The sequence below is a fragment of the Trichechus manatus genome, unplaced genomic scaffold (genome assembly GCF_000243295.1).
Source record: "Trichechus manatus latirostris isolate Lorelei unplaced genomic scaffold, TriManLat1.0 scaffold00180, whole genome shotgun sequence".
In the NCBI taxonomy this organism is placed as follows: domain Eukaryota; kingdom Metazoa; phylum Chordata; class Mammalia; order Sirenia; family Trichechidae; genus Trichechus; species Trichechus manatus.
Genome location: NW_004444116.1, coordinates 5,068,515 through 5,077,105, shown reverse-complemented (window position 1 = coordinate 5,077,105; position 8,591 = coordinate 5,068,515). Strand labels below are relative to the sequence as shown.

The 8,591-nt window shown below is 49.2% G+C and overlaps 1 pseudogene; it reads left to right on the top strand.

Annotated features, from left to right (window-relative positions):
* On the top strand, positions 1–4,417 carry LOC101347958 (HLA class I histocompatibility antigen, B-15 alpha chain-like; annotated as a pseudogene).
* The last annotated feature ends 4,174 nt before the right edge of the window (positions 4,418–8,591 follow it).

The following is an 8,591-nucleotide window of genomic DNA, read 5'->3' as shown; positions in this document are numbered from 1 at the left end:
ATGCAAATTTTTCTGCTGGGATCAGTGGTAATACTAACAAATGTGACTTTTTGATATTTTGTGATGAAATATGTCAACACTGGAAGATGTGCATACTCAGTGAACTAATGCATCACTTAACCCAACTCATGCGTTAGTGGAAGATTCAATGTGTAAGATGGACCCTTGGGTCTTAATGAACAGAATATGAAATAATAATAGGGTTTCTGATTACAACTAACCTTTAAGAAACTACCACTTCTGTAGCTTTCGTGAAGTATCGAAGATGATCATTCGAATTAATTGGAAAGGCTATTAAAAATACTCTTCCCAACTTCATATTTATGTGATGCTAGATTTTTTTTATACACCTCAACCAAAATAATGGATTGAATGTACAAGCAGATAGGAAAATCCAGAAATCTTCTATTGACACAGATAAGAAAGACATGCAAAAATGTAAACTGATCCACTTTTCTCACTCCACTGTTTCTTTTGGAAAATATATTTTTCACGAAAATGTATTATCTGTTAAGTTTAATGGGTTATTGATATTATTTAAAATTAATTTAAAAATTTTAACTGTTTCAATTTTTCATATGGTTAATATCCATAGATATAACCCACATAAACAAAATCTCTTTGGGTTCCTTAATTTGTAAGAGTGACCAGAAATTCTAAGGAGCTCTGGTGGTGAAATGATTTAAGCTCTTGGCTGCTAACCCAAAGGTCGGTGGATGGAACCCACCAGCTGCTCTGCAGGAGAAAAGACCTGGTGATCTGCTCCTTTAAAGATTACAGCCTAGGGAATCCTGTGGGGCAGTTCTACTCTGTCTTATAGGGCCCTGTGAATCTCCTCCAGGGCACACAATAACAACATAGAGATTCTGAAATTAAAACCCCTGATTTAAGCAGGTCCCGGCCCAAGACTGAAGAAGACTGTGTAGCAAAGAAGGCTTCGTGTAGGAGAGGGGTTGGGGCAAAGTCCCAGTACCGGTGCTAGGCTCTCAGGCCCAGAGGGCGGAGTCAGCAGTGAGGAGGCCTAACTTTAGGGATTCCCCATCTCCCCGAAGTTTCACTTCTTCCTATCAACCGCGGTTTGTGGTTATAAGGTCCGCTCCCACTGGCCAGGACGCACACTCTCCCTAGAACCCCAGTACCCTGGTCGTGTCGCCCCGGGCCCTCCAGCCGCTCTCGGAGGCCCTGGCTCTGACTCAGATCCGTGCGGGTGACTGCGGGGTAGGGGCGGGGAAACGGCTTCTGGGAGGGAGGAGCGAGGGGACCGCCTGGCGGGGACGCAGGACCCTCGGGGAAGGCCCGTCCCCGCTGCTACCGCCCAGACCCCCGTCCCCGCCCCCTCCTCTGCCACCCCTACGTCCCGGCCCTCCTCTTCTTCGTCCACGAGCCCCTCGTTCCCTACCCTCCCTCCGCCCCCATCGACCCCGGACCCGGTCGCCGAGCAGGGAGGGGTTCGGTGGTCTCAGCCCCTCCTCGCCCCCAGGCTCCCACTCCCTGAGGTATTCCACACCGCCGTGTCCCGGCCTGGCCGCGGGGAGCCCCGCTTCATCGAAGTCGGCTACGTGGACGACACGCAGTTCGTGCGGTTCGACAGCGACGCCGCGAATCCGAGGATGGAGCCGCGGGCGCCGTGGGTGGAGCAGAAGGGGCCGGAGTATTGGAACCTGAGCACACGGATCGCCAAGGGTATACGCACAGTATTACCGAGTGGGCCTGCGGATCCTGCGCGGTTACTGTAACCAGAGCGACGCCGGTGACTGACGTCGGCCCGGGTCGCAGGTCATGGGTCCCCTCGTCCCCACGGAAGGGTTGCCCCGAGTCTCCGGGTCCGAACTTCACCCCTTCGACCCGGGAAGAGCCGCTGGGATTCGTTCCGATTTCGTTTTCAGTTTAGAACCCAATGGGCTCTGACCAATCACCGTGCTAATCTTGTGGGCGGGGCTGACCCCGTGGGAGAGGCTGACTTCAGGGGCAGGGCTGACCGCGGGGGCGGGGCCAGGGCCTGATACCATCCAGAAGATGTATGGCTGTGATGTGGTCCCCGCTGGGCACCTCCTCCGTGGGTACTATCAGTTCGCCTACGATGGCGCCGATTACCTCTCCCTGAACGAGGACCTGAGCACACGGACTGCAGCAGACACCGCGGCTCAGATCTCAAAGCGCAAAGTCGAGTTGGGCCGGGAGGCGGAGCATTGGAGGGCCTACCTGGAGGGCAGATGGCGTGGAGTGGCTGGGCAGATACCTGGAGAATGGGAAGAAGACTGCAGCGAGTAGGTACGAGGGGCCGCAGGGCGCCTCCTGGTCTGTTTTCGGGCTGGGACTGTTCCCTCAGCTGGTGTTCCACAAAGAGGGTAGGAAAATGCAGTCTACGTCAGAATACGCTCCTGCCGTGGGTCAGGAGAGGGAGAAGTACCAGCTCCTGTACCAGAGAGTGATTTACCCAGAGGGTTCTCCTCTGTCTCAGGGACAATTAAGGGATTCAGTCTCTCTGAGGATGAAGGGGAAGATGATTCCTGAAATAACTGAACAGCTGTTCCTATTGACCTTGGGGTGGCCTTGGGAACTATGGGGGGATCTTTCTCTTAGCCATTGTCCTCTGTCTCACATCCAATGTCCAGCTGTTCTGTGTCTTGCCTCCACCGAGGTCAGGGCTAGAAGTCCCTGTTCTCCCCCTCAGAAACCTGGAACCTCCTGTCCAGGGCTGTCTCACCCTGATCCTAGAACTTTCCAAGGAATAGGAAATTTTCCCAAACCCTTGGTCCAGGCTAGTGTCTGGATTTTGCCCTTTATCTCCCCACCCAATGTCCTGTGCATTCTCAGATGGTCACATGACCCTAGCTCAGGTACCCTGTGAGAGGTATCAGAAAGTGACTAAATTTTCTGACCTTTCAACTCAGATCCCCCAAAGACACACATGACCCACCACCCTGTCTGACCCTGAGGCCACACTGAAGTGCTGGGCCCTGAGCTTCTACCCGGCAGAGATCACCCTGACTTGGCAGCGGGATGGGGAGGACCAGACCCAGGACATGGAGTTTGTGGAGACCAGGCCTGCAGGGGACGGGACCTTCCAGAAGTGGGCAGCTGTGGTGGTGCCCTCTGGATAGAAGCAGAGATACATGTACCGTGTACAGCACGAAGGGCTGCTGGAGCCCCTCACCCTGAGATGGGGTAAGGAGGGAGATAAGGGTGGAGCCTCTTCTCAGGGAAAGTAGGAGCTCTTCTGAAGACCCTCAAGGAGTCAGGTCTCATCTCCCTTCTTTCCAGAACCATCTTCCTATCCCACCACCCCCATCACGGGAATGGTTGCTGGCCTGGTTCTTGGAGCTGTGGTTGTTGGAGTTGTGGTGGCTGGAGCTGTTGTGATCTGGAAGAAGAAAATCTCAGGTAGAGATGGGGGTGGGGTCTGAGTTTTCTTGTCCCATTGAGGGGTTTCAAGTCCCAGGTAGGAGATTTACTGTCTCCTGCCTCATTATGGGTGGTAGTATCCACACACATGCTGACCCAATCTGAGACCCTGTCCTGTGTGCTAACAATTACCCTTTTGTAACACACATGGGAGAATGAAGGGCAAATCTTTCACCTTAATGGTTCTGGTGATGGAGACCTGAGTCCCAATAGTTGCAGGTCGCAAGGGAAGGTTCCTGCTGAGGACAGACTTCCAGGAAGGTGGTTGGCCCAGTCCCTGAACATCTCTCCTTGTGTTTCCTTATCCTACCCTGGATCTGCAGTCACAGTTCTGGAAACTTCCCTGGGGTCCACGACTAGCCGGGTCTTCTAGGACCTTGTGGTCCTCCCTCCTTCCCAGTCTCTCACAGAATGCTTTCTTCCCACAGATGGACAAGGAGGGAGCTATGCTCAAGCTGCAAGTAAGTATGGAGGGCAGGAGGCTGATCCTGAGACCCTTGGGATAGTGTAGATGGGAGCCCATGGGGGAATGCCCTTGCCCCATAATTCCTGTTCTCCTAGTCTCATCTCCTGTGGACTCTGACCAGATCCTATTCTTTTCAGGCAGTGACAGTGCCCAGGGCTGTGATGTGTCTCTCACAGCTCCTAAAAATGAGGCCCTGGGGGGCCTGACATGGAGGAAGGGTTGGGACAGAGGGGGCACGACTGAGTTATGGGGAATCTTTGGACATTTTGAACATGTGGTGGGCTATTCAGAGTGTCAACACTTATAGTTACTGACCTGACTTTGTTTGTGATTACTTTCTTCTGTAGCATGAGACAGCAGCCTTGTGTGGGACTGAGTGATACAAGATTTGTTCATGCCACGCTTTGTGCTTCAAGAACCCCTGACTACTCTTTCTGCAATGGGCCTCTGAATGTGTCTGCATTCCTATCAGCAAAATGTGAGGATGTGGGGAGACTAGCCCGCTCCTGCCCACCAGATCCCCTTCCCCACACTGATCATGATTGACAGTCCCTGTTCCAACAGAGGTGGGGCTGGAAGGTCTCCATCCCTGAAGTAACTTCCTGTTGCTCTGAGCTGCAATTTCTCACTTCTCTATTGAAAATGAGAATCTGAGAATGAATTTGATTATTCAGATTTTTGCCATGAGGTGGGGTTAATAGATTAATTAAAGGAGGTGAAAATTCTGAAAATTTAAGAGAGAAAAATAAATGAAAACCTGAGAATGTTCCAGAATGCACATGTTTACTGTGCTGAGTCTGTCATAGGCAGGGACAGGAGAAGGCGGTGGAGGAGCTGAGCTCCCAGGGGACCTGTGCCCAGTCTGTGCTCAGGACAGTGTGGGCTTTGATGTGGTCGCTCCTAAGCTGGGTCATCTTCACGTCTGTTTCCCTTGTCCCTTCAGTAGAACCTTGTCCCACTAGGACCTGTGATCACAGGGACTCAGACATCACCCAGGCCTTGCCTTGTCTCCAGAGCTGTGGGCAGCGAGAGCTTTGTGTGGCCGGGCCAGCCTGGGTTCAGGCCTAAGTCTGGCCCTTGGTACCCATCATTTGTGTGATTATTTTTTGTGTGTTTGTTTTTTTAGAGGTATGCCTGTTCTTATTTTTGTGTGTGCGTTGTGGTCTCATTTGTTGTGGGTGTCCCTCGTCCCTGACAGCTGCAGGAGTCACTTTGTCAATGTCCCCACAAGGCCCAGGGCAGCCCCTGCACATGGGAGTCTCTGGTAATGAGAGATGAATTTTCAAACTTGTCCAGATCCTGCCCTCTGTCTGGGACTGTTCCGTGGATGAATCTTTTCATCTTTTCCCATACTTTTTAGAGAGGAGGAATCAAATAGCTATTCATCTTAGATAAATTTCTGTAACGTTTCCCTCCTTTTCAGCTTGCCCACCCCTCTCTCCTTGCCCTTAGCTCTATAATCCTAGTGCTGGCTGCAGTACATTCCAATCTCATGAATTCATCAAGCAGAGACTAATTTAAATTCACAGTTAGTGGTAAAATAGCACCCATCAGTCAAGAATTGTTCTTTCATGAAGATGGATATGAAATTATGTGCTGTAGTGTGCAGGAGGATGGGATGTGGGGGATGGGCTAGAGGGAGCGGGGAGACAACAGCCCTTGTGAGAAAAGCCCAGGCGGCGTTAATGTCAGTGTGAGTGGATGTTGTGCTGCAGGTGCCACAAGACACCATTTGGTCTGAGGCTACGTTAATAAAGACACTGTCTCTAGAATAGGGAGATGCTCTACACTACATTGATCATTCATTCTACTGACATTTGTTGAGTGCTGGCTACATGACATGCTATTTTTGCATCTGGGAAACACCAGTGAAGTAAAAACAGGTAAAAAGTGTGAACTTGTGGAGCATATATTTAAACAGAGAGAGATAAACTATAGACTATAAGCATAGAGTATTAATTTGCTTGTTGCTGTAACAGATAACCACAAACTTGTTAGGTGCCGTCAGGTCAGTTCCAACTCATAGCAACCCTATGTACACAGAAGGAAACACTGCCCAGTCCTGCACTGTTCTCACAATCTTTGTTTTGCTTGAGCCCATTGTTGCAGCCACCTTGTCAGTCCATCTCATTGAGGATCTTCTTTTTTGCTGATCCTCTACTTTCAAAGCATGATGTCCTTCTCCCTCCTGATAAGATGTCCAAAGTAGGTGAGATGAAGTCATGCCATCTGAGCTTTTAAGGAGCATTCTGGCTGTACTTCTTCTGAGACAGATTTGTTCTTTCTTCTGACAGTCCATGATATATTCAATATTCTTAACCAAAACCATTGTCATGAATTGAATTGTGTCCCCCTAAAATATGTATATCAATTTGGCTATGCCATGATTCCCAGTATTGTGTGATTGTCTACCATTTTGTAATCTGATGTGATTTTCCTGTACGTTGTAAATCCTATCACTGTGATGTTAATGAGATGGCTTAGTGGCAGTTACATTGATGAGCTCTATAAGATTAGATTGTGTCTTAAGCCAATCTCTTTTGAGATATAAAAGAGAGAAGTGAGCAGAGAGAGAGGGGGACCTCACACCACCAAGAAAGCAGCACCTGGAGCAGAGGGCATCCTTTGGACCTGGAGTCCCCGCACCTGAGAAGCTCCTCAACCAGGGGAAGATTGATGACAAGGACCTTCCTCCAGAGCTGAGAGACAGAGAAAGCCTTCCCCTGGAGCTGATGCCCTAAATTTGGACTTATAGCCTACTAGACTGTGAGAGAATAAATTCCTCTTTGTTAAAGCCATCCACGTGTGGTATTTCTGTTATGGCAGCAGTAGACGACTTAAGACAGAATTCGGTACCAAGAGAGTGGGGTGCTGCTCTAACAGATACCTAAAATGTGGGAGTGGTTTTGAAGCTGTGAATGGATAGAGAACTCAGAAGGAAATGAGAGCTGTTACACTGGAGACAGTGCAGACGGCAAGAGACAGCCGCAGAGAACCGGCAGCAGCAGAACCAGGAGAATGGCGCGAGATGGCTCTGGAGCTGACCCACAGAGCAGAAGAGCGGAGTGCCTGTGCGTAGGAGGCTTCCTGGTGGAGTGGGGTGCCTCCGGGTACTTAATTGGTGGAGCTAGGCTTGCTGACCCACGGAGCAAGAGAGCTGAGTGCCTTCTGGCCAAAGTTTACTGGTAGAGAGGGGTGCCTCCAGGTGCTTATCGGTGGAGATACAGAGCTTTGGAACACTTGCCCCAGTAGGGCAGATGCGGGCAGCGAGGCCTGAGGAGCCGGGAGGCCAAGGAACCAGGAAGCTGAAGCTGAAGAGACAAGAGCACAGGAAGCAGAGCTGCTTCCTGTCTCAAAAGGTATGGCCATAACCTCTGGGGCCTCACAGGGTGGAGCCATGGCCTTTGGAGTTTTTAAGGGTGGAGTTGCCACTCATATGGACTAGGAGAATGGTGCATCTAAAGCTGAGGAAGCAGAGTTGCTGTTCCTGTGGGCCTGGAAGGCAGAGCTGAAGTCCAGGGCCTAGGGGCCTCCACTCAGAATCCAGAGAATGTGGCCAACACCTGGAGTCTGGAGGGCAGGGCCATGGTATAAATGGTTTCAGAGAACTGAGGATTCTTTTCAAAGCCTTGAGGGCTAATGTAATGTGTTCTGCTAACTTGCTTGGTGCCTGTTATGCCTTCTTTCCTTCCAGTTTCTCCCATTTGTAATGGAAATGTCTAGCTTGTGCCTCCCTGGTGTATCATTGTACCTTTGGAAGCAGATAACTTGTATTCTAGATTTCACAGATGAAGAATTTTTGGATTTTGGACTTGGAATTAATTTAAGACTTTAGCTATGATATGATGGGGTGAATGTGTTTTACATGTGGCAAGGATATGAATGTTTGGAGGCCAAAGGGTAGTGTCATGGATTGAATTGTGTCCTCCCAAAATATGTGTATCAATTTGGCTATGCCATGATTCCCAGTATTGTGTGATTGTCCACAATTTTGCCATCTGATGTGATTTTCCTGTGTGTTGTAAATCCTATCACTGTGACGTTAATGAGATAGATTAGTGGCAGTTGCAATGATGAGATCTACGAGATTAGATTTTGTCTTAAGCCAATCTCTTTTGAGATATAAAAGAGAAAAGTGAGCAGAGAGAGAGCGGGACCTCATACCACCAAGAAAGCAGCACCTGGAGCAGAGCATGTCCTTTGGACCCAGGGTCCCTGCACCTGAGAAGCTCCTTGACCAGGGGAAGATTGATGACAAGGACCTTCCTCCAGAGCTGAGAGACAGAGAAAGCCTTCCCCTGGAGCTGATGCCTTGAATTTGGACTTATAGCCTACTAGACTGTGAGAGAATAAATTTCTTTTTGTTAAAGCCATCCACTTGTGGTATTTCTGTTATGCCAGCACTAGATGACCAAGACAACCATAAATCAAAGGCATCAGTTTCTTCAGTCTGTCTTATTCATTATCCAGCTTTTGCATGCATATGCAGTGATTGAAAATATTATGGCTTAGGTCAGGCACACCTTAGTCCTCAAAGTGACTTCTTTGCTTTTTATCACTTTATAGAGGTCTTTTGCAGCAGATTTGCCCAATGCAATACGTTGTTTGATTTCTTTTTTTTAAATATTTTATTGTACTTCAGGTGAAGGCTTACAGAACAGATAGTTTCTCATGTAACAGTAACACACATGCTGTTTTATGACATTGGTTAACAATCCCA